Here is a 2,956-nt window from a genome sequence, read left to right as displayed (position 1 = left end):
GGGGTCGCAAAGAGTCGGACACGACTGAGCAACTGAACTGAACTGAACTGAACAGAACAGATAGCAATCTGTATCTGGGGGTTCTGTATCCACAGATTCAACCAAATCAGATCAAAAGTATCTGGGAGCTCTTTGAGGAAAACATGGTTTCCGCTGCAGCGGAATGCTGGGCCACCCGCCCCTGCTCCTGACTCACCGCTGTTCGCTCTTGTGGAGGAACAAGTTGGTCAGGAAACCACAGCATTCATGGCCTTTAAAGATAAGAGCAAGACTCCCGTGAAGCCAGAGGTGGCCATTCACCAGATTAGATCACCATCACCAGCTGCAATGTGAAATCTCTGGAGAAGGTATGTGCTGACCTGATTAGAGGCGCAAAGGAAAGGAATCTCCAAGTGAAAGGACCTGTTCCCATGCCTACCAAGACTGAGAATAACTACAGGGAAAACTCCGTGTGGTGAAGGTTCTAAGACTTGGGATCGATTCCAGGTGAGGATCCACAAGTGTCTCATGGGCCTGCACAGTCCTGCTGAGATTGTCAAGCAGATCACTTCCATCAGTACTGAGCCAAGAGGAGGTGGAAGCCACAATTGCTGATGCCTAAATCAACCTTTTTAATAAGTTGAGAATCAGCCGTTAAAATAAAAAAATATATATATACAATGCAAATGCTAAGTAAACAGTTGCAAGTACACAACAAATTTGAGTTTTACTTTGGGGAACTTTCTGGAATGTTTTCCATGTTCCCCAAAGTAAAACTCCAATTTTTTGTGTACTTGCAACTGTTTACTTAGCATTTGCATTGTATTTATTACATGTTAAATAAATACAAATACAGTAAATACATTGTGTTTATTAAATGTGAAAGTCAAAGTGCTAGTCACTCAGTCATGTCTGACTCTTTTTGACCCCGTGGACTGACTGTAGCCCATCAGGCTCCTCTCCTCTGTCCGTTGGATTCTTCAGATACTGGAGTTGGTTGCCATTCCCTTTTCCAGGGGATTTTCTTGACCCAGGGATGGACCCTGGGTCTCCAGCGTTGCAGGCAAATTCTTTACCATCTAGGCCAAAGTGACCCATATATATAAATACCTGGGAAAAAATGCCAGAAAGTTGCCAAAAGCAAAACTTGAATTTGCTGTGTATTTGCAACTGTTTACATAGCATTTACATTGTATTTTCTAGAACTATTTAAATAACATTTATATTGTGTTAGGTATTATAAGTAATCTAGAGCTGATTTAAAGTGTAGTGGAGATTATATGCGAATACTATGCCATTTTATATACGAAACTTGAGCATCCATGGATTTTGGTACATGCCCAGGGGTCTAGAAACCAATACTCTGTGGACACTGAAAGACAACTGTGTGACGAAAACGTGTGGCCCTTGTGAAGCACCAGTCTCTACCAGGAAGGACAGTGTGACAATAAAGAAGTTTGAGCCCAACACGTGGGCTGCACAGGTGGGCTGCCTCTGGTTGACTTTCTGAAGGGAAAGATGGTGGTGGAGGCTCAGCCTGTATTAAGACACATGCTGGTTTTCTACATCGTTTTGTCCTCTCACCTTTTCTAAATAGGTCATCTTCTCAGGCAACGTTCCTTAGACTCAGAGAGCAGGCATGAAAACTTGCTTTAATGAGAAATACATTTACTGTCACCAACCTGACCAGCGCAGGAAAGCTACAGTGGTTTCTCGCCCTGTTTGAGTCAGAGGGTCAGAGGCAGGAAGATGGAAGCCAGGCCTGACACTGGGTGTCGAAGGCAAGGGACGTGGGGATGCTGGGGCCAGGGGAGGAATTATCAGTTCCAAACCCAGACACCGTGACTGCAAAAAGGAGACCGAAGGAATGCCTTCAAGTGAGTCACGCTGCTTCGGTTACTTAGTGCATACAGGGGTCACAGGTCTGTTGACTCGTTCATTCCTGTCCTCTGAGTGGCCGGAGAAAGTAATGGACCTGGCGTTTGTGTTGTGTCTCCTCTGGGGACAGGTTTACTGTGACAGACTTCTCCCTGGACTGAGGTTTTTGCTTTGCCCGAAGGACACCAGGGGGAGCATCTTGGGCTCCCTTACCTGAGTTTTCACTTCCTGCTCCTTAGCGAGCTGCTCCAACAACTCACCCGCCCAGAGGGACTCTCTCTTGAGACTTGTGCTCTCTGATAACATCCTGCCTCCAAGTCACTAAGAAACACATTGTCCTGAAACCTCAGAGGGAGGGAAGCCCAGTAAGGCACTTCTGCCTTTCTCATCCTTGATGACAAAGGCGCCTTATGCTCTGGTTCTGTGTCTCTTTGGACCAGCAGGACATTGGATGCTTCAGGCTCTCATGCAGTCTTTTTTATTTTTTCAGACTGCGCGCGCACACACACACACACACACACACGCACACACACGGCTGCACCGGCTCTTGGTTGTGACATGCAAATCTTCGATCTTTGTTGTCACATGCAGGATCTTTAGCTGCGCCGTGTAAACTCTTAGTTCCGGGATGTGGGATCTACTTCCCTGACCAGGAATAGAAACTGGCCCCCCTGCATTGGGAGCTTGGAGTCGTAGCTACGGCATGACCAGGGAAGTCCCTCATGTGGTCATTTTATAAATCTGGCACTCAGGAGAGGGCCTGAGAGTCAGATCACATTAGACCACCTGGTTCAGACAGGCTCATTTTCGTCTGGTTTCTCTGGGGTAACCAGAGTTGATCACAGTAGAAAGTTACGCTGATCAACTGAGGCAAAATGTTAGCTTACTGGAAGGATTACTGCTGTCTAAAAGAAGAAAAAAATGGAATAATCATGTTTTAGAAAAGAGAGAAACTCAAGCAGATACCCAAATCTACAGTAATAGAAGCATTTTTTTTTTGAGAGCTTATTATGTTCCAGCCCTTATTAAGCCCCAGACATGTACTAATTCATCTGACCCTCCCTACAATGCTGTAAGGTGGGTACTGTTATTATTGTTT

The 2,956-nt window shown here is 45.6% G+C and overlaps 1 pseudogene; it reads left to right on the top strand.

Moving 5' to 3' along the window:
- The first annotated feature begins 246 nt into the window (after positions 1-246).
- Positions 247-601, top strand: LOC138434720 (small ribosomal subunit protein uS10 pseudogene; annotated as a pseudogene).
- The last annotated feature ends 2,355 nt before the right edge of the window (positions 602-2,956 follow it).

Source organism: Ovis canadensis, chromosome 2 (genome assembly GCF_042477335.2).
Source record: "Ovis canadensis isolate MfBH-ARS-UI-01 breed Bighorn chromosome 2, ARS-UI_OviCan_v2, whole genome shotgun sequence".
Taxonomy (NCBI): domain Eukaryota; kingdom Metazoa; phylum Chordata; class Mammalia; order Artiodactyla; family Bovidae; genus Ovis; species Ovis canadensis.
This window is presented reverse-complemented; position numbering and strand designations above follow the sequence as displayed.